The sequence below is a fragment of the Pezoporus flaviventris genome, unplaced genomic scaffold (assembly GCF_033815535.1).
Source record: "Pezoporus flaviventris isolate CSIRO_AGI_PZ_B2104156 unplaced genomic scaffold, CSIRO_AGI_Pfla_v1 ptg000317l, whole genome shotgun sequence".
Classification (NCBI taxonomy): Eukaryota; Metazoa; Chordata; class Aves; order Psittaciformes; family Psittacidae; genus Pezoporus; species Pezoporus flaviventris.
The window spans coordinates 277,266-305,110 of NW_026892864.1; positions in this window are offsets into that span (position 1 = coordinate 277,266).

Below are 27,845 nucleotides of genomic sequence, written 5' to 3' on the forward strand. Positions count from 1 at the left end.
AAGGGCTGCTGGGGCTTCGGGGATCGGGAGATGTCGGGAATCGCGATGTCTCTGCGCTATCCCCTCTGGTTTTCCTAATCTCCGTTGACCCTCGCGTCGCTGAAGCGTGCCGGCTGTGGCTCTAGCTAGGCTAGCTCCGATCAGCTGGCTCAGTCCAGTTCAGTCACTCACAAGGGGATGGGGTGGGATTGACATAGGATGGGAAGGGTGGGATTGAATGGGATTAGGATGGGTTGAGGTGGGATGGAATGGAGTGGGCCTGGGTGGGGTGGGATGCAAAGATGAGACGAGATGAGATGCAATGCAATGGGATGCTTTGAGATGCAATGCAATGGGATGCTTTGAGATGCAATGCAATGGGATGCCATGGGATGGCAAGAGATAGGGGATAGGAGAGAGAAAGAGGAGAGGGGAGGGGAGAGGATGGGAGAGGAGAGGAGAGGAGAGGAGAGGAGAGGAGAGGAGAGGAGAGGAGAGGAGAGGAGAGGAGAGGAGAGGAGAGGAGAGGAGAGGAGAGGAGAGGAGAGGAGAGAAAGGGATGAGGATGATGAAATGAAACTCAATGAAATTATATCAAATGGACACGAAATTAAATGAAATAAAGTGAAAAAACAAAATGAAATGAAATGATATGATAGGAAATGGTATATTTTTGGAGAGAAGAAGACGAGAGAAAATGACGAGGAGGAGAAAAGAAACCAAATGCAATGAAATGGAAATGAAATTATATGATATGATATGACACTATAACATGACATAACATGATAAAACATAATATGGTATATACTATGATACAATATATGCTATGAGGGTGAAACGAATTTAAATGAAATGACATCAAATGGACGTGAAATGGAAATGGAAATGAAAATGGAAGGAAATTAAATATAATCAAATTCTGTGGTATGGTATGATATGGTATGGTACAGCATGGTATGTATGATACGCTATGATAGCAAAGATAAGCTATGATATGCTTTGATAAGGTATGATATGCTATGATATACTATTGTATGATATGTGATATGATGGTATGGTATACAACTGCATGACATGATCAGATATGATATGATAGATTATGATATAATACAGTATGATAAAATATGATATGATACGATATGATACGATATAACATGACATAATATTTTTGGAGAGGAGAGAAAATGGTGAGGATGAAATGAAATTAACTGCAATGTAATGGAAACAAAATGAAATGTTATGATGATATGATGTAACATGATATAACATGATAAAACATATGATATGATACAAGATATGCTATGCTATGCTTTGACATGGTATGATATGCTATAGGATTCAATATCATATTCTACAGCATATGATGAGGGGAGGAGAGTAGAGGAGAGGAGATGGCATGGGATTGGACGGGATGGAATGGGATGCGATTAGATGCAATGAGATGCGATGCCATGAGATACAATGAGATGCGATGAGATGTGATGCAATGAGATCAGAAGAGATCTGGGAAGACGCTGGCTCAGGCAGTTGGCTGTGTCCCCTCTGCCTTGACAAACTGCCACCACAATCCACAAGTGGCCCGTGCCCACTGCGCCCAGAGCCTGGGATGCAAAGCACAGAATTACAAGGGTGTCCCAGTCACACGGGGAACCCCAAATGTGGTTTTACACAGGGTTCTCACAGCCTTCAAACAGTCATGTACCACACGCTTGGACCAAGCACTAGCACGCTCACTACCAGTGACCAGTCCTAGTCCAACTCTGCCAAGGCGCTCACGCTACTTCTGCTGCACTCCTGCTCTTGTCTATTGATGCAGATGGCCCTGGAGCCAGTCCTGCAAGAGATACTGATGAATGGTGTGCGGGACAGTGGGAGGCTTTCAAAGACATGCTGGAGGGGCTGGGATTCTGACATTATTTCTGCTGCGCTGCAATACCTCTTCTCCTTCACAGACAGCTCTAAGATACCCTTAAGAAAAGTCCTAGTTCCAGGGCTGGGCTGAGGCTTCCAGGGAAAATCCACTACCTCATCACTTTACAGTGTACATAGAAATATATGGAGACATATATAAATAAAAGAGCTATTTATTAATACTTTAAAGACTGGTTGATCTAGTAGCTAGGGGGAAGAGAATTTTCATAACATGCCTTGTGGGTCCCAAACGCCAGTGACAGGGTGGCGAGAGGCAGCAAAGATGCCATCCCAGGGGGATCAGTCTCCTGAGAGCGGGCAGGAAAAAACAACCCAGAAGTGCCACAAGCCCCCTTCCCACTTCCACCACTGGGGAAGATTGGGAAACACGCACATCAGCATCCCAGGGCCGGCGGTGCCGGCCCCATCCCTTCCCCTTGCACATGAAATTCACCTCCCCCAAACCACAGCCGGCACGGGAAAGCCTCGTTTAGGCCAGGAGATCACCAGCAGGGCAGGAAAGCATTGCGAGGGGCAGCTGCTGGGGCTGACAAAGCAAAGCCCCGCGAGGCTGCTGAAGCAGCCAGGACTCGTGGAACTGGGGCGGAACCCGAGGGAGGGGGCAGTTGGCCCCCGCCCAACCGGCACTGACCAACTGCCGGGGCAGGTACAGCAGCAGCTCCCGCTCCTCCTGGTGCTCCTGCCCTACAGGTAAACCCCAGCCGGCTCTGCCTGCCAAACTCTCACCCCAGCACCTCTCTGCTTCTCCCAACAGAGAGGCTCCCTCTCCAGCTGCCCACGGCATCGGAGGTACCCGGCGTGAGCTTCACCGCTCCGGCCATGCCGCCTCCTGTGCGTGCCTCTGTGCTGCCCTCTGTCCCGGGGCTGCCAGTCTCTGCTGAGCCTGCCCAAGTCCAGCAGCTCCCCAAGGAGCCAGCAGCAGCGGCGGCGGCGCTGGAGAACAGCGAGGACAATGTCCCTGATGTCTACGATTTGACTGACTTACTCAGTGCACTCCCTGACCCGACTGAGAATGCGGCGGAGGGCGGCTGCCGCAAGGAGCCAGCAGCGGTGGCAGGGCTGGCAGACAATGGGGACATCGTCCCTGCGGTCTACGATTTGTCTGCCTTGTTCTATGCTCTCCCTGACCTGACTGAGAACGCGGTGGAGAGCAGCTGCCCCAAGGAGCCAGCGGCCATGGCAGGGCTGGGGAATAGTGAGAACAGCATCCTCAGCACCCATAGGATGAACGCCTTGCTCAGTGCTCTCCCTGATGTGCCTGAGAGAGCAGTGAAGGGTGGCAGCTCCAAAGAGCCAGCAGCCATGGCAGGGATGGGGAACAAGGACACCAACCCCAACACCCATGGTATGAGTGCCTTGTTCAGTGCTCCCCCTGATGTGTCAGAGAACATGGTGGAAGGCGGCTGCCCCAAGCAGCCAGCAGCGGTGGCAGGGCTGGCAGACAATAGGGACACCATCCCTGCTGTCTATGATTTGCCTGCTTTGCTCAGTGCTCTCCCTGACCTGTCCAAGTCTGTGGTGGAGGGTGGCTGCCACAGGCAGCCAGCACTGGAAGTGGGGAACAATGAGGACACTGTCCCCAGCATCTATGATATCAGTGATTTGCTCAATGCGCTTCCTGACTTGTCTGAGAACATCGCGGACGGTGGCTGCCCCCAAGCAGACAGCAGCGGTGGCAGGCCTGGCAGACAATGAGGACACCATCCTCAACACCTATGACATGAGGGCACTCACAGACACTGAAAAGGAACTAATACTTAAAGCCGCCAGAACTCATGTTCAGGCATTAATCGCTGCACAGGCATTGCAAGGAAAGGCAGACGATTCTGACCCTGCAGTTAAACCACAATGGGATTAGAATAACCCCAACCATTATCAACTTCTCACAAGGTATCGAACACGGATTGCATTTAGATTGGAGCAAGCAATTCCTAAGTCTGTCCGTGAATTGGGGAGCTTTATATGCTGTCAAACAAAACACAGGTGAAACTCCTACGGAATTTCTGGAGAGATTACGGGAGGCAATGCAAAAATGAGCTACCCTGGACCCCTCCGGAGCCCTGGGAAGGCAGCAGCTGATACCCGTCTTTCGAGGACAATCCTCAGATGATATCAGAAAGAAACTAGAAAACCTTAGAGCAGAGCACCAGAAAGATATTGAAAGGCTTACTGAGGAAGCACGGAGGGTGTACCGCAACCGAGGTAATGAAAGGAAAAAGCTAAGTCAAGCAATTACTCATGCCACCACTGCGGCCTTAAGGTAAAGAAACTATCAGGGAAATGGGAAAACTCAAGGCACATGGGAAGATCGCTTTTGGGGTCGTAGAATGAGGGCTCCTAATAATAGGGTACGGCCTAATCAGTCTGCTTTTTGTAAACAGGCAGGGCACTGGAAAAGCCAGTGTCCCTGACTGAGAAGGGAGGAGGGACACCTCCCACGCCCTGCTGAATCAGAAATAGAATAGGGGGGACCAGAGGGTCGAACCCTGGCCAACCCCCTGCTTATAATGAAGCTGGGAAAAGAAGACACAAACATAGCATTTCTAGTAGACACCGGAGCTACGTTTGCTGTGTTAAATCAACAATTAGCTTTGATTGATAACAAATCTTTAAATGGGATTGGGGCGACAGGCCAGCCACAGAAGGTACCATACATGCAACCGCGCCGGTATAAAATGGGTAAAATGATAGGAACGCATGCATTTTTATATATGCCAAATGCCCCAAAATCATTCTTAGGAAGGGATCTATTAGAAAAATTGGAAGCAGAGATCAAGTTTAAAAATGGTGGAATACAAAGTAGAGATGATCACTTCACTGAAATGTTTAGTTCTAATCCAGCCACAGGTAACAAAACAGGTCCCCTTGGACATCCTGGATCACGTCTACCCAGGAGTGCGGGCTGACGGAATACCGGGTAAGGCAAAGCACACCAAACTGATCCAAGTCAGGCTGAAGCCCCAGGCACAACTGGTAAGAATCAAACAATACCCCCTCAAACTAGAAGACCGGAAAGGAATTAAACCTGTAATAGATTCCTTTCTCAAACTTGGCCTTTCAGTAGAATGGGAACCTGAATATAACACCCCCGTTTTGCCAATCCACAAACCGGATGGGAAAAGGTAGGGATTAGTACAAGACCTAAGAGCTACCAATAAGATAACAGAAGACCTTTATCCTGCAGTGGCCAACCCTTATACTTTGTTAACAAAACTAAGAGAGAATCTTGTTTGGTTTACTGTTTTAGACTTAAAAGATACCTTCTTCTGCCTGCCCTTGGAGCCAGAGAGCCAAAAATGGTTTGCTTTTGAATGGGAAAATGCAGAGTCAGGTCGGAAACCCCAACTCACCTGCACTGTGTTACCCCAAGGCTTCAAAAATAGCCCAACCTTATTTGGAAACGAATGGGCAAAAGACCTTGAGGGCTGGACGGCACCCACTGCAGAAGGACTTTTGCTCCAATATGTGGACGAGCTGTGATAGCCACCGAAACCTCAAACAGCTGTGAGGAATGGACAGTATGCCTGTTAAATTTTCTGGGACTTAAAGGATATAAGGCGTCTCAGCAGAAGGCACGAATAATGGAGCAAGAAGTCACCTACCTGGGCTATGAGGTCTCAGGGGGCAGCAGAGATTAGGACAAGAATGCAAAGAAACGATCTGCCAAACCCCTCAGCCCAAGACACCTAAGGAACTTGGGACATTTCTCGGCATGACACGTTTGTGTTGACTCTGGATGTAGAATTAGGGTACAGTAGGAAAACCCCTATACCAATTGCGGCAAGCACAAACAAGGGAATTACAGTGGACTGGGGAAGCAAAACAGGCATTTAAGGAATTAAAGAAGGAATTACTAGGGGGCCCCAGCCCTCGGACTGCCACATGTCACCAAACCCTTTTTGGGTTATTTTCACATGAGAGACAAGGCGTAGCCCTCGCAGTCCTAGCTCAAAATGCAGGACCCCAGAAAAGGGCTCTAGCTTACTTCTCAAAGCAACTAGATGAAGTAAGCAAAGGATGGCCTGGATGCTTACGGGCAGTAGCAGCCATAGTCCTAAATATCCAGGAAGCTCAAAGATGTACCATGGGACAAAAGATGACCGTCCTGGTATCACATCCCATATCTGCGCTGCTGGAACAAAGGGGGGCACTGGCTGTCTCCCTCTCCGTTCCTTGAGTACCAAGCGATATTGCTAGAACCAGATGACGTAGATACAGGCACTACTAATATTGTCAACCCAGCCTCTTTTCTCAGACAATTTCTCATTTGACATAAGGATACTTTTTCAGCTTCTTACAGAGCTGTCCGTATCTTGATTTGTCTGCTGTTGTGTTTGGGAAAAGTTCTGCAGAAGAGGGCTTTGAATGTTAATAACATGAACACGTGGTTTTTATTAAGCAAAGGGAATAGTGCGAATAGTATGAGGAAGAGATTACTCAACAGTAATAAAATAGCCCCCTGAAATTGACACTTGTAGCTAGCTGGTTTTTAACTATTCTTTTTCACAAATCTGATTACAGATTTAGGTGAAAGTCCAGCAGATCCCTGAAGTATGTGTTTAACTTCAGCCACACACTGTACTTTAAATACATCCTTACCTATTTTAACTCTGGATTTAAAAAAAAAAAAAGCTAATGAATTTCCAGTGCACATAACCTTTAAAAAGTAAACCTTTGTGATCTTGCTTTTATATTTAAATTTTGATCAAATTCTTCACAAACCCCATGCAATTTCAAACAAGTAACAACCTGCAGGTAACGTTTGAAGTTTTCTTAAATGTTTGGCCAAGGTGATATTTCAGCTTTTAACTCTGCATGTTATTTAATCTTTCAGAAATTATTACAATAGATTTGCTGTAACAATGACAGACTCTAGAATGCATTCATGTGTTAAATAGGCAATCACTAGTCAGGATCTACTTAAAGTATTTTTACAAGGTAATAATCTCACCGGTTCCATTTGAAGAAAACACTTCTGTAATGTGAGGGTGACTGAGGACTGCTGCAGGTTGCCCAGAGGCGTTGTGGAAACCATCCTCGGATCCTCTAAAGCTGGCTGGGTATGGTTCAGTGAAATCAGATAAAATTAATAAAAACAAAGTCTATGATTGGACAAGACTTCCTTCAGAGCTCCCGTCCGACCTCAGCCACTGTGTGATTCTGGGATTCCACCAGACTCCATGGCAGTGCAATCGTTCTTTTTTGCCCACTTTCTTATTTAGATACCTAAAAAAAAACAACAAACCAAGCAGACTGACTTTATACAGATATCAAAATAAAATCTATGAATCAGAGCCAAAAAGACATGTATTGCCTTCTTTGAGTATAAAGTGACCTGAGGTGACAACTTCACCTACAGATTTCCAGATTTAAAGCAGGGGAGATTTCACCTTACTAATCTGCTAAAAAAAAGGTCATCATTTTATATATAAAAAAAAAAACAACCACCAAAATTGTAGACTCAAAGAACGATTTGTGTTTGAAGGGGCTTTTAAAGATCATCTAGTCCAACCTTCTTACCATGAGCTTACCATTTCACTAGGTCAGGTTGTGCAAAGCTCATCCAACCTCACCTTGAACACTTCCAAAGATGGGGCATCAACAGCTTTTTGGGAAAGCTTTCCCAGTTTCTTACCACCCTTGTAAAAAGGTGTGTGTGTGTGTGTGTGTGTGTGTGTGTGTGTGTGTGTAAAACCTTGTAAAAAAAACCCCACCTTGTGAAAAAACCTTGTAACACCTTGTGAAAAGGTGTGTGTAGGTCCTTGTAAAAACCATCTTCATTATATGCAATCTAAACCTACCCTCTTTCAGATAAAAACAAATTGCCCCTTGTCCTGTCACTTCAGGCTCATCAGAAAGTCTCTGTCTTTTGTATAAGCCCCCTTTAAGTACTGAAAAAGGGCAATAAAGTGTTCCCAGAGCCTTCTCTTCTCCAGGCTGAGCAAGCCCAACTCTCGCAGCCTTTTCTCGTAACAGAGGTGCTCCATCCCTGTGATTACTTTTGTGGCCCTCTGCTCTGGACCTGTACTGAGGACTCCAGAGCTGAACACAGTACTCTGGATGGGATCTTGCATGAGCAGAGTAGAGAAAGAATCACCCCTACCTGCTGGCCACACTTCTTTTTATGAAGCCCAGAGAAGAGATGGCATTAAAAAAGGAAATGGAATTAACTTTAAACACAACTGACAATAAAACATAAATGTTATCAAAATTAAGAAAATATTTGTTCATTATTATTTAAAACAAAAGAGCTCAATTGTTTGTACAAGTCTCAGAATAGAAGGATCTCTTACACTTTAGAAGGGAAAATATAGGAGTAGTAGAGTAGTAACCAAATTCAACAATAAAAATTGTGATTCATCTGTGACATATGGAAATTAAGCTACATGAAACTAAATTCAAAACCTTGGATTGTAAGGTAATTAGAGCCTTACTCAAAAAAATGCAGGATACAAACAAAAAGGCATCTTCTATTTGGGCGTTTTGAAAAATAACCCTTTAAGTGAAAACAGTCTACTGATAAAAAAATAACACCCTTCAAAAATAACACTCATAAGCTTTTTTTTCTCTTTCCCTTTCTATTCCTGAAAGTACTTTTGTGTTAAAACATTACCTATGTCCTGAAGGTTACATGAAGCATTCAAGCATCAAACCTGCTTAACAGCAGGTCTTGAACTTTAGTGTGTACTATCTGCTATTTCTACACTAACAGAGAATTTAAACCCAGGTCAGAATAAATGTTTGACTCAGACTTTGTAGAGATATGTATTAAACCCAAGAAAGATGATAAAACATCAGGCTTGCTTATTTTCCCGAAAGCCCACAGTGCTCTATTTCATCTTCATACTTGGTTCTAGGAAAGACAGGCATGAATGCATCCTTTCTTAAAAATACCCCTATGACTGCAGAAGAGCTCTTTTAGCTTTTCTCAGTTACTGTCTAGTCCAGGATCAAAGTTCTCCATACTTTTCTACTGCCATAATTCAGTGAATGTGCTGACGGCTCACAGTTAAAAAGGTAGTTAAGACAAGTGAAAGAAAAGCATCATTACTGTTTTCCCAAATCTGTGAAGATACGAACTACCTCACCTAAAGGTCATAAAAATGTCATTGCTGCAGTTAATAGTATATATGTGTAAATGCAACATTAGAAGGCTTTAGAGTATCATGCGATAACCATTCACACATGGGTTTTGGCAAAGTAGAAAAACAGAGCGCTGAAGCAAACCTAGCTCTTGAATGAAGCAGATTATCCCCCAGTTTTCTGAAAAGATTATATTGCAAGGTTTCTTGCAGAAGAGAAGAGCCCCAAACAACCGTTTACAGAGCATTTTGGATAAAGATGAGGTTGATGTAAATCAAGACTCATCATTTTGAAAATAACGCACACGATTCCTTCCAATTGCGATCACATCAGAACTGATTTATCTATATGATAAGAGAGAGCTGAGGCGGACATGAACCGTGCTCTTCAGAACTGCTCGTCCTCAATCAGGATTATTTAGCCCTCTAAGCACTGCCGGCTGCTCACCACACAGTGAAAGTTGTGCTCATGCAAAAGTAGCTCTGATGATGCCTCACGTACACATTCATGCAGATTCCTTTTCATTTTGCTGCTGATTGACTTCAGACACTTTGCACCATTTCTCTTAAGGAGATCAAAGCCCAGAAATGCTTTTTTAATCAAATTTCCAGCTACTCATTCTGTTCAATGACCAAGGTGATGAATATTTTCCTTGAGAAATCAATAGATTAGGAAAACTAGAAACAGGCTTCAATTTAGCTTCTGTGGTGAGGTGGTTTTTTCCCCCAGAATTTTCAGAGGGACATTCTAGAAGTTTTTTTAATATCCATTTTAACCTGCCAGAGAGGAGACTGAGATGAGGTCTTAGCCACAAGTTCTTCCCTGTGAGGCTGCTGAGGCACTGGCACAGGGTGCCCAGAGAAGCTGCGGCTGCCCCATCCCTGGCAGTGTTCAAGGCCACGTTGGATGGAGCTTGGAGTAAGCTCCTCTAGTGGAAGGTGTCCCTGCCCGTGGCAGGGGGCTGGAACTGGATGAGCTTTACGGTCCCTTGCAAGCCAAAGCAGGCTGGGATTCTATGATTTTAGGATAATGAATTCTGTCCCTGGAACATCACAACTTCTCTGGGGAGCTGCCCTTTGTGTCAAAAAAAATAGGGTAGGAAGGTGACCATCCCTCCAGCATTGCTTTCCTTCTCCAAGTGGCCACTTCTACAGACCATCAGAAAAGCACAGTTTCATTCACTACCCAAAACCAAACCAATACAGATGCGGTCAGAAAGTGAACCGGTGTGAAACACCCCTGTGACTGCCACGGCACAACGCAGAGCCAGCACAGGCCCTGCACCACAGAACAGCCAGGGCAGTCTCACCAGCCCATCTCAGGCCCCTCTGTGGCAAAGCAACACCTGAGCTGCCTGGGGGGACTTGGTGCACCCTTCCATAGGGGCAGCAGCCCCTCCAACCTAAGAAGTTAGTAGGGCAACAATTGTTATGTACCCAGGCAGTTCCAGCAAGTCAACTGCATTTCCAGCTACTGAAAGACCAGCCCCCATCCCCATTCCCATGTTTTGGCACTTGAGAGGTCACTTTGGTAAACCAGATGACACCCAACAGCCACTTTGGGGCACATCAGCTGACTAGGAAAGGAGAACATTTGTGTGTAGTTCATTCACGTATTTCAGAAGCCTTTCAGGGTATTGGGAAGTCAAAGTACATTTATCTCTACTTTATACAACTCCACTGGGCAGTCAGAAACCATTCATTATCTCTGCCTGTCAGAAAGATATTGCAAACCCACACATCACTGAGGTTGTGCAATCTTATCACCTGTGCCGTGCAGAGATGAAGTTGATCTTCAGTATTTAAGGCAAGCAAATACGCTTGTAGAGATCCAAGCTCCTGCAACAAAGCCTTCAGTGAACACCAACACTTCTAGCAAAGATATCATCCTACTCATTATCATTAAAATGCTGATCATTACAGTAGTCCCCATGAACCAAAGGTATCTGAACTACACAGAAGACTCTCCCTGACTAGAACACACTTTGTGAACACAGAAATCAGTTCCTTACAGACTGTTCCTACGTAGTGTGCAAAACCAACTCAAGGAAAAGTACATTTAAATACCTTTAAATTAATTATTAAAGCAGCATTCCTCTCAGAATAAAGAGTGGCTTTAGGGCTTGCTGCCTGAAGTGCATGAGGAGGAGTCAGGACTATTATATAAGGCTCCACAATGGATATGGCAACAGCATGGCCCCTCTAGTAGAATTTGCTGCCAGACTCCACAAGAGAAAGTTTGTAATGTTTCTGAAGCATTTAATGGTTCTAAAGCTCTGATGAACTTTGCCAAGGTAAAGGAAAACTGCTTTTAATTTAACACTGAACTATGTATCATTCTGGGCACTGGGGAGAGGAGGGGTGCAAGTACAGGAACTGCTTACACTAACTCTGTTTTCTGTAACAAGGAAGAGTTCTGCAAGTGCACGACGAAGAGGAAGAAGAATCCCAGGCTTGGCCATGTCATGACACAAGTTGTTTTCCGTACGGGTAAAAAGCTGCCAAAGTGGCTTCAACAAGGTAAGGTCACACTCCCTGAAAAAAGCTAATTCTAATGAAATAGTGAGTGACCGTGACCTTATGCCTCTTTCCAGGGGGGAAAAAAAACCAACACGGAACCCCAAACAAATTCAAGAGAACAAAACCATACAGTTTTAACAGATGCATCAATGAAGGAAGAGGCACAAGAATTACTCTAAAATTTAAATTCAGTCAAGTGTTTCAGCACAATTAATTTCATTCTGAATTGGTGAAGTGGAGAAAACCTCACATCTATGAATATGTCCAAATGACTTTGGTAAAACTAAGTGGCCTCCTGAAATGAGGACTTGAAAACACCTGTATCCATCACTTTGCAAAATGCTGTATCTCCATTGATTGAAATTATCCAGTACTGCACTACAGCATTGAGCAGGTGATGCCCTTCTATAGGGCAGACAAAATCTCATCTATAGCTTTCAAAACAATTCCAACCCTGCCTCCTTCTTACTCCCCAGTTAAAGCCAACTAACACAAATGTTACTTACTACACAGGGAAGATGACAAATATTGGGGAGGGGGGAGGGGAGGGAAAAGGGGAAACTCAATTTCAGAATGTATCATCAGATTAACGCAAGGAAAAAACTAAATAATACAAGCACAATGGAGACTTGGCCTTTCAGCAATTAAATCTGGTGTCCACATGACAAAAGATGACATTTGCTGATGAAACCACCTAAGGGAACTTGAAAAAGTAATAAACCATAAGGAATTATTACCATAAGTAATAAGACCATAAGAAAAGCTTTCGCTTTGCTCCTTCGCACTACGAATGAAATGAATGGCTCTTTATTTTATAGCTGTACTAATGCCAGTGCAAAAAACCCCAATGACCGTGGGCAAAAACATCACCAGTCACTGACAAAAGCTCAGACCAATCTTGGGGAGCAAAGGTGTTGGGATCCCACAGCTGCTGGACTCACACAGGACACAGTTAGAAAATCAGAGCCCAGCTCTGAAGCAAGCTGCCTCCAGTGCAATAGAAGAACTGTGGTCTCAGCAGCATCAGGAGAGATTCTATTGATTTAGCAAGCAAGACAAATTCAACACATTCTCATCCTAAGAAATAAAAGAAATTAAACTAAACTGCCTTCAGTCTCCAACTGAACAGAAGCTCCCATCACCCTTCTCCTGGCTCTGCCACTCAGAACTGAGGCTTCTGAACTGCAGGGCCCTCAGGCCAGCTCTTCTCAAGCTTGTCCTCCTTTGGTTTGAAAAGGCCATTAAGTTCTCTACAGCTTGTTGGAAGGCCACTCATCTGATCAGCAGCGGATTGGTAAAGTTCATTTGAACTACCTTCTTCTCTGCAAATAAAGTTTCAGTAACAAAATCAGAGATTGAAACAGAAGTAAAAGTAGGGCAAAGCTGATGTTTAAGTAGTCTTAGAGGAACCCACACCCTAAAGGAGCTAAAGGCATGGGGGATTATCATCTTCTCTCCCAAGCTGCTTAGCAGCTACATGAAACCCTTTGAACTCTGATACACTCACCACACTCAGAGTGCATCACACTCGGGTGTATTACCCAGCTGCAGGTTCCTCCCTGAAATGAGCAGGTACCAACGGCCCCTGCCTCAGCCCTGTCCTGCCCCCGCTCAGAGCCTGCCATGACTGAGGGTCCACAGCAGTACCTCTAACAAAGAACACCATCTCTCACTTGGCTTGCTAAAAGGCCACCACTAAGACTTCAAAGGCTGGGCCACCATCTGCTCTTTGCAGAACCTCACCTTGATTTGTGAGCGCTTCTCTCAGAGCTGGGGTTATCATCTCTCACTTCCCACCCTCCTCCTTCCTCCCAGCGTTCTCTTGAGTCAAGCTCATTCCAACACCTCCTTCCTCGACCTCACATTCTCTCTGTTTCAAGAGAAGGAATTACAACCATTTAGATCCAAGCATCACAGTTTAAACGCTGTGGCACAGTTCAGCCACAGACCTGCTGAGCTTAAAACTGACCCAAGTGTCCACACGTTAATTCCTGCATTCCTGTAATTCTGATTTTTACCCCTCTTCCCATCGGACTCTGACCTTTCAGTTTGAGATTTAAGACAGAAAATATACTTAAATAAATAAATAAAACACCACACCAGGAACCAGGTGGATTTGTTTGACTAACACAGCAACCAGCTTCAAGCAGCCTGGGCTAGTGGAAGGTAGGTGGGGTGGAACTAGGTGACCTTTAAAGTCCCTTCTAACCCAAAGCACTGTGTGATTCTGTGATTTAGTAACATTCTCCAGGGCATGTTAAGAAACAAGCTGTTTGAATCTCATGTGAGGTTGAGTTGGACCCCAAAGGTTGAAGAGTTTCATGGCTGCACAATAACCTCATCTCTCCACAGAGCACAAACCAGAGGGAACAATACATTGCCTGGAGTGACAAGCATCTATAGTTCCAGTTATCTGGGACAGGTCAGGGGAGAAAACCACATCACTACCACGACTCAGCCCAGGATAATTGTCACTTCTGAGACTTTATGGGTATTTATTTTTCACAACAGCACAAAGAAGCATGAAAGTCTAAATAATTACTTTGATATTTCATAAAGCTTGTAATCTGTCAGCACCTTATGGCTGGCTTTGAAATATTAAAGGAGATATGAATAAACAACCACCCAAAATCAAATGAGCACCTTCTCTTTTCACAAATGGCAAAAAAGGGTTAGAAATAGTCTAAACCAGTTTAGAAATAGCTACAAAAAGCTTAAACCAAACTAGAAATGGTAAGAAACTGTTCAGACTTAGTAAAAAAATGGCATAAAACTGGTAAGAAATTGGCAAAAATAAGATAAGAATGTCCAGATTTAAAATGGGATATAAAGAAGCAAAAATGGGTTAAACCAAGTCAGGAAAGGGCCAAAATGGGTTAGAAATAGAAATAAATTGGTAAGAAATGTTGAAAAATGGTTTGAAAATGGCCAAAATGGCTTAAAAAGAGTCAGTATTGCGCAAAAAAAAGGGTTAGATATAGCTCAAGCCAGTTTAGAAATAGGTAAGAAAAGCTTAAACCAGACTAGAAACTTCCATAAATAGTTCAGATTTAGCCAAAAATGGAATAAAACCTGCAAGAAAAAATGGGCAAAAATAAGGTAAGAACGACCAGCAGTTGTTTAGAAATAGCCAAAAAAGACTTAAAATGCGTTAGAAAGGGCCAAAAATGGTTTAAACCAAGTGAGGAAAGGGCAAAACCAGGTTACAAATAGAAAGAAATTGGTAAGAACCTGACAGAAAGGGTTTGGGAATGGCCAAAATGGCTTAAAAGAGTCAGTATTGCGCAAAAAAGGGTTAGAAATAGCTCAAGCCAGTTTAAAAATAAGTAAGAAAAGCTTAAACCAGACTAGAAACTTCCATAAATAGTTCAGATTTAGCCAAAAATGGAATAAAAGCTGCAAGAAATGGGAAAAGATAAGATAAGAATGACCAGCAATTGCTTAGAAATAGCCAAAAAAGATTTAAAAGGGGTTAGAAAAAGCCAAAAATGGTTTAAACCAAGTCAGGAAAAGGCAAAACCAGGTTAGAAATAGAAAGAAATTTCTAAGGAATGGAGAAAAATGGTTTGGGAATGGCCAAAATGCTTAAAAAGAGTCAGTATTGTGCAAAACAGGGTTAGAAATACTCATGCCAGTTTAGAAATAGGTAAGAAAAGTTTAAACCAGGTTAGAAACTTCCAAAAATAGTTCAGAAATTGCCATAAAATGGCTTAAAACTGGCAAGAAATGGGCAAAAATAAGAGAAGAATGACCAGCAATTGCTTAGAAATAGCCAAAAAAGACTTAAAATGGTTTAGAAAGGGCAAAAATGGTTTAAACCAAGTCAGGAAACGGCAAAAATGGGTTAGAAATAGAAGGAAATTGGTAAGAACTGGACAGAAAGGGTTTGGGAATGGCCAAAATGGCTTAAAAAGAGTCAGTATTGCGCAAAAAAAGGGTTAGATATAGCTCAAGCCAGTTTAGAAATAGGTAAGAAAAGCTTAAACCAGGCTAGAAACTTCCATGAATAGTTCAGAAATTGCCTAAAATGGCTTAAAACTGGCAAGAAATGGGCAAAAATAAGAGAAGAATGACCAGCAATTGTTTAGAAATAGTCAAAAAAGACTTAAAATGGGTTTAGAAAGGGCCAAAAATGGTTTAATCCAAGTGAGAAAAGGGCAAAAATGGGTTAGAAATGACAGGAAATTAGTAAGAAATTGACAAAAATGGTTTGGAAATGGACAAAATGACTTAAAAAGTTTTATAACTGGGCAAAAAGGGTTAGAAACAGCTCAAGCCAGTTTAGAAATAGCTAAGAAAAGCTTAAACCAGGCTAGAAACTTCCATAAATCATTCAGAAATTGCCAAAAAAGGAATAAAACCTGCAAGAAATGGGTAAAAATAAGAAAGAATGACCAGCAATTGTTTAGAAATAGCCAAAAAAGACTTAAAATGGGTTAGAAAAAGCCAAAAATGGTTTAAACCAAGTGAGGAAAGGGCAAAAACTGAGTTAGGAAAAGAAAAGAAATTGGTAAGAACTGGACAGAAAGGGTTTGGGAATAGCCAAAATGGCTTAAAAAGAGTCAGTACTGCGCAAAAAAAGGGTTAGATATAGCTCAAGCGAGTTTAAAAATAACTAAGAAAAGCTTAAACCAGGCTAGAAACTTCCATAAATAGTTCAGATTTAGCCAAAAATGGAATGAAACCTGCAAGAAATGGGCAAAAATAAGATAAGAATGACCAGCAATTGTTTAGAAATAGCCAAAAAAGACTTAAAATGGGTTAGAAAGGGCCAAAAATGGTTTAAACCATGTGACGAAAGGGCAAAAAGCAGGTTAGACATAGAAAGACATTGGTAAGACCTGGACAGAAAGGGTTTGGGAATGGCCAAAATGGCTTAAAAAGAGTCAGTATTGTGCAAAAAAAGGGTTAGAAATAGCTCAGAAAAGCTTAAACCAGGCTAGAAACTTCCATAAATAGTTCCGATTTAGGCAAAAAAGGAATAAAACCTGAAAGAAATGGGCAAAAGTAAGACAAAAATGACCAGCAATTGCTTAGAAATAGAAAAAAAAGATTTAAAATGGGATATAAAGAAGGAAAAATGGGTTAAACCAAGTCAGGAAAGGGCCAAAATGGGTTAGAAATGGAAATATATTGGTAAGAAATGTTGAAAAAGGGTTTGAAAATAGCCAAAATGGCTTAAAAAGAGTAAGCATTGCGCAAAAAAAAAAAGGGTTAGATATAGCTCAAGCCAGTTTAGAAATAGGTAAGAAAAGCTTAAACCAGACTAGAAACTTCCATAAATAGTTCAGATTTAGCCAAAAATGGAATAAAACCTGCAAGAAAAAATGGGCAAAAATAAGGTAAGAACGACCAGCCGTTGTTTAGAAATAGACAAAAAAGACTTAAAATGAGTTAGAAAGGGCCAAAAATGGTTTAAACCAAGTGAGGAAAGGGCAAAACCAGGTTACAAATAGAAAGAAATTGGTAAGAACCTGACAGAAAGGGTTTGGGAATGGCCAAAATGGCTTAAAAGAGTCAGTATTGCACAAAAAAAGGGTTAGATATAGCTCAAGCCAGTTCAGAAACAGGTAAGAAAAGCTTAAACCAGGCTAGAAACTTCCATAAATAGTTCAGGTTTAGCCAAAAATGGAATAAAACCTGCAAGAAATGGGCAAAAGTAAGACAAGAATGACCAGCAATTGTTTAGAAATAGCAAAAAAAAAAACTTAAAAGGGTCAGAAAGAGCCAAAAATGGTTTAAACCAAGTTAGGAAAGGGCAAAGCGGGTTAGAAACAGAAATCAATTGGTAAGAACAGGACAAAAATGGTTTGGAAATGGCCAAAATGGCTTAAAAGAGTCAGTATTGCAGAAAAAAGGGTTAGAAATAGCTCAAGCCAGTTTAGAAATAGCTACGAAAAGGTTAAACCAGGCTGGAAAGGGCAAGAAACAGTTCAGACTTAGTCAACAATGCATAAAATTACTAAGAAATGGGCAAAAATAAGATAAGAATGACCAGCAATTGTTTAGAAATAGCCAAAAAAGACTTAAACCAGGCTAGAAACTTCCATAAATAGTTCAGATTTAGCCAAAAATGGAATAAAACCTGCAAGAAATGGGTAAAAATAAGAATGACCAGCAGTTGCTTAGAAATAGCCAAAAAAAAAGATTTAAAATGGGTTAGAAGAAGCCAAAAATGGTTTAAACCAAGTCAGGAAATGGCAAAAATGGGTTAGAAATGACAGGAAATTAGTAGGAAATGGACAGAAATAGTTTGGAAATGGCCAAAACGACTTAAAAAGAGATAGAAGTGGGCAAAAAAGGGTTAGATATAGTCTAAACCAGTTTAGAAATAGCTACAAAAAGCTTAAACCAAACTAGAAATGGCAAGAAACTGTTCAGACTTAGTCAAAAATGGCATAAAACTGGTAAGAAAGTGGTAAAAATACGAATGACCAGCAATTGTTTAGAAGTAGCCAAAAAAGACTTAAAATGGGTTAGAAAGGGCCAGAAATGTTTTAAACCAAGTCAGGAAAGGACAAAAACTGAGTTAGGAACAGAAAAAAATTGGTAAGAACTGGACAAAAATGATTTGGAAAAGGCCAAAATGACTTAAAAAGTGTTAGAACTGGGCAAAAAAGGGTTAGAAATAGCTCAAGCCAGTTTAGAAATAGGGAAGAAAAGCTTAAACCAGGCTAGAAATGCCCATAAAAAAAAGTGAAGCATTAGTCAAAAATGGCATAAACGAGGTAAGAAATGGGCAAAAAAAAGGTGAGAATGACCAGCTATTGTTTAGAAATAACCAAAAAAACCTTAAAGTGGGTCAGAAAGGGCCAAAAATGGGTTAAACCAAGTTAGGGAAGGCCAAAAAAAGGGTTAGAAAGAAATTGGTAAGTACAGGACAAGAACGGTTTGGAAATGGCCATAATGGCTTAAAAAGAGTTAGAACTGGGCAAAAAAAAAGGTTAGAAACAGCTCAAGCCAGTTAAGAAATAGCTAAGAAAAGCTGAAACCAGGCTAGAAATGGCCACGTATTCTTTAGGAATTACCAAAAATGGCTTAAAACTGGTAAGACATGGGCAAAAATAAGATAGAAATGGTCATCAATTGTTTAGAAGTGGTAAAAAATGCTTCAAACAGGGGACAAGCAGGCAAGAATGGACTAGGAATAGCCAAAAAAAAACTTAAAACTGGTAAGAAATGGCCAAAATTAGGATAGAAACGGCCATATTTTTTTTCGAAATAGCCAGACTTAAAATGGGTTAGAAATTGGCAACACTGGGTTAGGAATGGCCAAAAATGGCTCAAACCGAGTCAGGAAAGAGCAAAAATGGGTTAGAAATGGCAAGAAATTAGTAAGAAATGGACAAAAAACGTTTGGAAAAGGTCAAAATGGTTCAAAAAGTGTTAGAATTGGGGAAAAAAGGGTTCGAAACAGCCTAAACCAGTTAAGAAATAGCTAGGAAAAGCTTAAAATAGGCTAGAAACTTCCATGAATAGTTCAGATTTAGCCAAAAATGGAATAAAACCTGCAACTCAATCATGTACCAAGGAAAGAGTCAGGGCATTTTCAGCTCTCACCCCAAGATCGCCATCGCCACCCACCTCCTTCCACGCTCCTGTGTCCACAGGCGGCACCGGCTCCGAGACACCAAGACGGGAACCACCAGAGGAGCTGCTCTTGACTCCTCCATCGGTAGCTTGTGTTCCGTGGGGCAGCTGTCGTCTCCCGGTGCCTCTGCTGGAGGGTTCTGTGGGGTTCTGTGACCTCACACACCTGAACACGGGGAGTTCCAGAATCAGCCACCCCTGTGGTCTCCATGTCCCCAAGGTCATTGTGATGCAGGAGCTCTGACTGGGTCCATGGGGTGCTCTGGAGGTGCTGCAGGCATTCTCTGGGATTCTCTAGGGGTATCCCCAGGATGCCCTGGGAGTGCAGAGAGACACAGGGCCGTGGAGCAAGCTGCTCTAGTGGAAGGTGTCCCTGCCCGTGCCTCTGGGGGTTGGAGCTGGGTGAGCTTTAAGGTCCCTTCCAGCCCACTCTGGGATTCCATGATTCTCTGCTGTGCCAACATCGGTCCCTCTCCACTCCTCGTAGGTGGCCGTGACGCCCTGTTCCATGGCCCACGTTGAGCTGTGACCCCTCGCATGCTCCACCTCCGGACCAAAGGCACTGAGGAAGAGCAGCCCGTGAGGGACCTCCCCGAGCCGGCTGGGCAGAGGCTGGTCCCCCCGCAGCCACTCCCGGAGCACCCCTGGGTGCCCAGTGGCCATGGGCACGATGCTGCCGCCATCCCAAAGCCGTGGCAGTCGCTCTGGATTTGCCCATTGTGACGGGGCCCCCACGGTGAGCGTGGGCTCTTTAAGGAGGGAGAGCCCTGCAGTAACCGGTGCAGAGGAGAGCCCTCCCCTCCCTCGGGGCTTCATGTAACCAAAAACGGGGGTGGGGAAGGTGGGGGGGGGGTCATTAAGTGCCAGTTGATGAACTGTCTGTGGGGGAGGGGGGCGATGGGCCTCACCTCCCTCCCAGCACCCCAAAACGAGGGGGGTGGGGGAGGGTACCCAATAGACACAACCTCCCATCCCCCACCCGGGGGTGTTGGGGGGTGGCACCTCCCCCCCTCTTTATACCCCGGATGGGAGAGGGGAGGATAAGGGGGGGATGGGGGGGGTTCTATCCGAAGCCCTATTGACACCGATGTAAATAGCGCAGGGGGGGGGGAGGGGAGGCGGGAGGGGTCACCTTAAGAATGTATAAAAAGGAAACTTAACCAATAAATAAAGATTTCACAGGAAATCGAGGCCCCCTCTCCCCCACGTGTTTCGGCCTTTCCCCATCCCCGTTCCGCGATGCTCTCCGCACTTCCGGGTTTGTTGCCTCTGTTGCCTGGCAACGGGGTCTCCGCGTACCGCTTCCTGCGCGTTGCCAGGCTACGGCCCATGGGGCTGAATATGGGGCCTTTCCTCGCCCCTCCCCCTCATTTGTCCCCTCTTCCCCTCCCCCACCGCATACCCATTTTCTCCCCTCCCCCCCTTATGCCCCCCATTCCCCCTCCCCCTTTTTCCCACCCCCATTCCCCACATTCCTGCCATTTCTCCCCCTCTCTCTCCATCCCTCCCCATTTCTCATCCCACCATCGTTACCCCCCCCTTATTTACATGCAATTAGTGTAGGACCTGCTTTATCCACACGCACCTCATGTAGGGCTGACCTTATTTACACGTTACTTCCTTATTTACATGTTATTAATGTGGGGCCTACTTAATTTGTGTCCTTTTAGTCCAGCATGCTCAGCGCGTCCAGCAGCCCCCGCCCTTCTCCCTAGGGCCTCAAAGGGGCGTGGCCAAAGGGGTGAGGCCACGCCCCCCCGCCCCTCCCTCTATCTCCCCGTCTTTGCTCACCTGGGCCTGCAGGGGGCGCAGCTGCGCCTGGAGCTTCCCATTGGATGCGGCCAGAGCCCGGAGCTGGATCCAGCGACGGGACTGGAAGGGATGGAGGGGGGGACACAAGGAAATGAGGGACCCCAAAGCCATGGGAGGGACCCAAATACCCCCCAAGACCCCCAAACACCTTAAATATCGCCCCAGATTTCCCCACAGCCTCTCCCTTAACCCCAAACCCATCCATAACCCCCAGATCCCCCTCCCAGCACCCCCAAAATTCCCCCTAAAGCCCCAAACTCCCCCATGTCATCCCCTATAGACCCAAAATCCCCTCCAGGACCCCCACATATCCCTCATCCCTCCCAAAAAGCGGCGCTGGGACCCTTTAGGGACCCCAACCCCTTCCCATAACCATCAAATTCCACTTCCCAGACCACCCCAAGCCCATCAGGACCCCCCCAAAATCCCCATATTCCCCCATTGGCACCCACCAGCCGCTGCTTCCCCTCCTGCAGCTGCCTCCTCAGTGGCCCCAGGGCAGTTTCTGGGGAGTCCATGGGGCTGCCCCGTAGCTCTGGGCCCTGCTGGATCTGGGCCCCCCGAGCCCCTGAGAGCCCCGTGGCCTCCAGCATCAACCTGGTGGCAAGGGGGGCCCCAAAGCCAAACGTTGAGGGGAGTCTGAGGGGCCCAAAGGGGTCCAGATCCCATTTTGGGGACCCCAAAAGGGCTGCAGAGACCATGGAGGTTGGGGGGGGGGCACCCCAAAAGATGTCAGTACTGGGTTTAGGGAGAGTGGGGGGGGGCTTTAAGAACCCCTATGAGCCCAGCACCCACTTCAGAAGGAAACCCGGGGGGGTTTAAAGTATAGAGGGGGTCCCTAAAGGGTTCTGGGGTTCAGGAGTGGGGAGAAAAAGATCATGGGGGAGGGCCCAGGGCAGTTTTGGGGTGCAGGGGGGAAACGCGGCTGCAGGATGTATTCGGGGGGATGCTTGAGAGGGTTTTGAGTGCATGGGGGAATCCATAGGGTGGTTTTGGGGTGCAGAGGTGGGGTGTTTTGGGGTGCACAGTGGGTGCTTTTGGGGTGCAGAGGGTTGTTTTGGGGTGCAGTGGGGGTAGATTTGGGATGCAGAGGTGTGTTTTGGTGTGCAGGGGGGCGGTTTTGGGGTTCCGTGGGGCTTCTGGGATGCATGGGGTGATTTTAGGGTGCAGGGGTTGGGTTTTGGTGTGCAGGGGGCATGGTTTTGGGGTGCAGGGGAGGTGTTTTCTGATGCAGGGGGGGTGGTTTTGGGGTGCAGGGGGGTGTTTTGGTCCCTGTGGGACCCCCCAAAACCCCATAGAGCCCCCCGAAAAAACCCTCTAATGCTCCCCCCGGCCCCCAAACCTGAATCTCCTTGAGGTGCTGGTACCTGAGCCCCGAGTTAAGGAGGAAACTTGGGGGGGAGGGGTAACAGGAGGGGTTGGGGGGGGTCGGAGAGGATCATGGGAGGGAACTGGGGGTTCCTGGGGATCCCAATGGGATTTGGAGGGGTCCTAAAGGAATTTGGGCTCCTGTGCATGGATCTGGGAAAAGAAAAGGGGTTGGGGGGGGGGGGTCACAAGGGGGAACTGGGGGCTGCTGGGGGGTTGTTGGGATCCCAATACAATTTTGTAGGTGTTCTAACAGGCAAAGGAGTTTGGGGGCGTCCTGAGGGGTTTTGGAGGCTCCCCAATGAGCTTGGGTGTCCCCCCCCACTTTGGGGTACAGCGGATACCACAGCAGGTTCCCTTTGATCTTCTTCACATTCCTATAGGAACTCCACCCCCACCCCACCCCCCGCCATGTATTTTAGGGACCGATCCGAGGTTTGGGGTCCCTCCAGATGTTGCAGTTCCTCCCCCCCAGATGTTGGGGTGCCCCCCTCACCGCGGGTGCCGCACGTGGCCCATGATGTACTCCCGGATGGGGGCACAGGGCTGGCACAGGGCCCCGTGCACAGCCTGGAGGTGGGGGGGGAGACAAAGAGAGGGGGTCAGGAGCACCCCAACCCCCCCAGGACCCCAAAAGCCCCCACTGGGGGGTCCCGCGGGCTCCAACCTGCGCAGGTCGGGATCGGAGGGGAGCTCCAGCTCCGCCATGATGGGCGAAATTGGCGCGCTGGGAGCGCCGAGCGGCACGACGGGAGTTGTAGTCCAAGCCGGGCGGTGCCTTAATGGTGCTGGCTGGGTGTCGCACTGCATCATGGGAGTTGTAGTCCAGGCTGGGCGACTCTAGGCCAGGGCTCTCTGGGTGCCGCGTGGCATGATGGGAGTTGTAGTCCCTCCTGGGCACAGCCATAACGGGTCTCTATGGGCAGCGTGGGGCATGATGGGAGTTGTAGTCCTGGCTGAGCATCGTCGCAATGGGGCTCTATGGGGGCAGCGTTGCATGATCAGGGTTGTAGTCCCTGTAGTTCATGGGTCTCTATGGGGCCTCTATGGGTCTCTGTGGGTTCACTTTGTGTCGCTTTCGGGCTCTCTGGGGTGTCTATGGGGTATCTATGGATCCCTATAGGGTCTCTGTAGGTATCTATGGGTCTCTCTGAGTCTCTATGTCTCTCTATGGGTCTCTATAGTCTTTATGGGCTTCTATGGGTCTCTGTGGGTCTACATGATCTCTATGGGTCTTTCTATGGCCTCTATGGGTCTCTACGGGTCCCTGCAGGGTCTGACCATGGAGGGGGGGGTCTCTTTACGAGTCCCTTGGAGGGGGGAGCAGCAGCAGCTCCAGTACCAGGATGCACGGGGCAGAGCTCGAGACCCCGAGACCCCCCTCTACCCCCATTGCCCTCCATTGCCCCCCATTACCCCAAACTGCTCCCATTGCCCCATTACCGCCACTGCCACCATTTAAAGCCATGGAGCCAGCACTGGGTGTGAACCTGTCCCTGCCCCTTAGGGTTCTATAGGGGTCCATAGGGATCCCATCGACCCCCATCTCCCCTCCTTTCTCCCCCCCCCCCCCCGCCAAAGCGCGCTCTGTTCCTGTCGCCCCACCTACTTCCACAGCAGCCAATCAGCGCCTGGCTCCGCCCACTGCACCGCAGAGCCAATCAGAGTGCAGGGCCGGAGAGTAGCCCCACCCCCCGCTCCCCTCAGCTGACTCCGCCCCCTGTAACGGCCGCAGGTGCGAGGAGAGGTGGGGCGGGCGGGGGAGCAATGGGGCCTATGGGGGGCAATGGGGGGCAATGGGAGTAATGGGGGCAATGGGGGCAATCGGGGGCAATGGTGTGCAATGGGGCCAGTGTGGGGGTTATGGGGGCAATGGGGGTAATGGAGGCAATGGGGTCAATGTGGGGGCAATAGGGGGTAATGGGGGCATGGGGGGCAATGGGGGTAAGTGGAGGGGCAGTGGGGATCCTGGGGTCTCCATTGGGCGAACTGCGGCCCTTTGGGGGATCAAACTTCACAACTCCATTTCCTCACCCCCATTTCCTCCCTTTTTTCTCCTCATTTCTTTCATTCCCTCTGCATTTCCCCCATTTGTCCCCCATTTCCTGCTATTTCCCCCCATTCCTGCTATTCCTTCCCATTTCTATCCCATTTCCCCCATTTCCTCCCTATTTCCTGCCATTCCCGCATTTCTCCTCCATTTTCTCCCCATTTCCCACCATTTCCCCCCTTTTCCCACCATTTCCCCCATTTCCTCCCAAATTCCCCTCCTTTTTCCCTCATTTCCCCTCCATTTCCTCTCCATTTCCCTCCCATTTCCTCCCAATTTCCCCCTACCGCTATTTCCCCCATTTCCCTCCCATTTCTCCTCATTTCCCACCATTTCCCCCCTTTTCCCATTTCCTCCCCATTTCCCCTCCTTTTTCCCCCATTTCCTCCCATTTTCCCCTCATTTCTCCCCTTTTCCCTCCCCTTTTCCCTCCATTCCCCCCCATTTCCTCCCCATTTCCCCTCCTTTTCCCCCCATTTTCCATTCCCATTTCCCTCCAATTTCCCCCCATTTCCCCGGAATGGGAACTGGACGGGACCAAACTGGGGCGGGAGCCGGGGAGGCGGGGCAGGGCTTGATCCTGCCCCCCCCCCCCCCCCCGCGTCACGTGGTCATCACCCAGCACCGCCTCCTGCCCCACCCCCAGGTCACCTCTGGTCACGTGGGGCGGGGCCTCGGCACCCCCCGCACTATAGGGGTGCCCCATAACTTTGAGGGGGGCACAGAGGGGGTGCCCCATAACTTGGGCGGCTCCATAGGGGGGACCCAGACCCCGCCCCATAACTTGGGGGGCTCCACAGGTCGGGAGCCCCCTAACTTGGGGGAGGGCACAAAGGGGGACCCTCAGACCCCACCCCATAACATGGGGGCACAAAGGGGGGGCTCCATAGTGGGGACCCAGACCCCGCCCCATAGCCTGGGGGCACGAAGGGGGGTGCCTCATAACATGGAGGGGGGGCACAAAGGGGGACCGCCAGAGCCTGCCCCATACCTTAGGGGGCACAAAGGGGAGCTCCATAGGGGGGACCGAGACCCCGCTTCATAACTTGGGGGGGACCAAGGGGGCACCCCATAACTTGGGGGGCTCCATAGGGGACTTCCAGAGCCTGCCCCATACCTTGGGGGGCACAAAGGGGGCGCTCCATAACTTGGGGGAGGGCACAAACGGGGACCCTCAGACCCCGCCCCATGAGTTGGGGGGCACAAAGTGGGCGCCCCATAACTTGGGGGTCCCAGTGCCCACCCCCCAACACCCCATAGCGCGGGTCCTGGCCGCCCGCTTGGGGGCGCTGTTGCACCGGGCCCCGGTGCTGCTACGGGAGCGGCGCCGCTCGGTGCTGGGGGCGCTGCTCCGTGGGGGGGGCACCGGGGCTTCCCCCCCCGGCTCTCGCCGCTGCTCCGGGGGCACCGGGACCCGAACCCGGGAGCTCGGGGCTCGAACCGGCGGCCCCTGGAGCCTCAATGGGAGCCGCAACCGGATGTGCGGCGGGACCGGGGCATCCCCAGCCCCATCTTTGGATCCAGTGCGGAGCAGTGGGAAGTGAGTTGGGGATGGGGGTAACGGGTGGCAATGGGGGGGTAATGGCGTAATGGGGGGGTAATGGGGTAACATGGGCAATGGGGGGCATTGGGGTAATGGGCAATGGGGGTAATGGGGATAATGTGGGGCAATGGGGGTAATGGGTGGCAATGGGGGGGTAATAAGGTAACAGGGGCAATGGGGGGCAGTGGGGGCAATAGGCAATGGGGGTAATGGGGAGAATGGGGGGTACAGAGGGTAATGGGGGCCAATAGGGTCAATGGAGACAATGGTGGGCAATGGTGTCTCGCCCCCCCCACCCCAGAGCCCCCCCTCCTGGAGCCCAGTTCTGCTCTTCCAGGCCCATGGAATTCCGTGTCCGCGCTCCCCCCTACAATTGGATCCGGACCTGGATCTGTGTCCATGTGTGGAGCATCCGGATCTGGATCCAGATCCCATAGGATCTGCTCCCAGGCACCAGGAGCTGTGATGCAAATGGGATCCCATGCTCCCAGATGATCCAAGGCTCTGGAATGAGGCAGAGCTGCAGCACGAGCCGGTGCTTCGGGGTTGGCTTGGGCTATTTCAGGGGTGGTTTTGGGTGTTTTACTGTGTTTTTTTCCTCTTTTTGGCCTGTTTTTGGTCTGTTTTGGGGCTGTGACCCAGTGTCCCACAGGAGAAGCAGGACAAGGTGTTTTTTTGGTGGTTTTAGGCTGGTTTGAGGTTGGTTTGGGGGTGGTTTTGAATAGTTTTTGGTTGTTTTCGTACTTTTTTGAGCCTGTTTTGGGGTTCTGAACTTGTGACCCACAGGGGAAACAGGACAAGGTGGTTTTGGGTTGGTTGTGTCCAGTTTTGGGGCTCTGACCTGTGTCCCATAGGAGAAGCAGGACAAGGTGATTTTGGGGTGGTTTTGGCCCATTTTGGGGGTTGTTTGAGGTGTTTTGGCCAGCTTTTTTCCTGTTTTTGTCCTGTTTTGTGGCTCTGACCCTGTATGCCATTGGAGAAGCAGGACAAGGTGATTTTGGGGTGGTTTGGGGGTGTTTTGGGGTTTGCTTTGGGTGTTTTGGCCCGTTTTTGGCCTGTTTTGGGTCTCTTTTGGGTCTCTTTTGGGCATCTTGCCCTGTATCCCCTAGAAGAAGCAGGAAAAGGTGGTTTTGGGTTGGTTTTGGCCTGTTTTGGGTCTTTTTTGGGGCTTTGACCCTGTATCCCATAGGAGAAGCAGGAGAAGGTGATTTTGGGGTGGTTTTGGGGTGGTTTGGCCTAGTTTTTGCCTGTTTTTGGCCTGTTTTGGGTCTGTTTGGGGGCTCTGACCATGTATCCCACAGGAGAAGCAGGACCAGGGTTTTTTGGGGTTGTTTTGGGTTGTTCTGGGTCTGTTTTGTGGCTGATTTTGCTGTTTTTGTCTTGTTTTGGGTCTGTTTTGAGGCTCTGGCCCTGTATTTATTTTCAAGAAGGGGAAAATGGATGACCAGGGGAATTACAGAGCAGTCAGTCTCACCTCTGAGCCTGGCAACATCTTGGAGCAGATTCTCCTGGAAGGCATGCTAAGGCACATGAAAGTCAACAAGGTGCTTGGTGACAGCCAGCAGGGCTTCACTGAGGGGAAATCCTGCCTGGCCAATTTGGTGGCCTTCTATGATGGGGCTACAGAACTGATGGACAGGGGTAGAGCAGTTGATGGCATCTACCTGGACTTGTGCAAAGCGTTCGACACCGTCCCACACGACATCCTTGTCTCTAAATTGGAGAGACATCAATTTGATGGACGGACCACTGGGTGGCTAAAGAACTGGCTGGATGGCTGCACACAAAGAGTTGTGGTCAATGGCTCAATGTCCGGCTGGAGACCAGTAATGAGTGGTGTCCCTCAGGGATCGGTGTCGGGACCGGTCTTGTTCAACATCTTCGTCGCTGACATGGACAGTGGGATTGAGCGCGCCCTCAGCAAGTTTGCCGATGACACCGAGCTGTGTGGTTCGGTTGATACCCTGGA